Genomic DNA, 715 nt, shown 5'->3' on the forward strand with positions numbered 1-715 from the left:
TAGTAAGTAGTCGACTGAACTTATTGGTTTTATGGTTATGTTGTATCATTGTCGAAACGCGACATGTGAGTGAACGTCTCGTGTGTCAGTAAATCGTCGTGTGTTAGTGAATTGTTGCGTGCTTCTTTCTTCGAGTGATTTTTCAGTCGACGAATAATTAATAGATAATAATTAATAAATAATTAATAGTCGTGTATTAATAAATCGTCGTGTATTATTTCTTCGTGTGATAGATAATTAATCGACAGTGATTGTAAAGTACATAACAGATAGATGCATTAGTTGATTTTTCGTGATTTCCAGTGAATTGTTCGTATGTCCAAAATTTTAAGAATTTTAGACTTCTTATTGTTCGGTGAATGTCATTTGGTTTAGTGGCGTTACAATTTTGTAGCATCTCTGATATTGAATCCGCTTGTGCTTTCGACCATTTTGTACGGAAGTTGTAACTACCCTCGCGCCATCCGAACAAGCATCTGCGCATAAGACCTGCGCAAAATTGTATAATAAAGTAGAAAATATGCTAAAGTAGAAAATATGCTAATGAAATCCTAATATTAAAATATACCTAAATCAAATAAATGGAGGGAATCTGCAATAACAAAATCTTCCACCATGTTAATTGGTAACTCTGTCAGAGGTGTATCTTCTCTATGATGATCTTCATCTATCTTACTACGGAAACTTTCATCGGTTCTGCGAGGGCAAGATTTTT

The sequence above is a fragment of the Wasmannia auropunctata genome, unplaced genomic scaffold (assembly GCF_000956235.1).
Source record: "Wasmannia auropunctata unplaced genomic scaffold, wasmannia.A_1.0 LD336060.1, whole genome shotgun sequence".
NCBI lineage: Eukaryota > Metazoa > Arthropoda > Insecta > Hymenoptera > Formicidae > Wasmannia > Wasmannia auropunctata.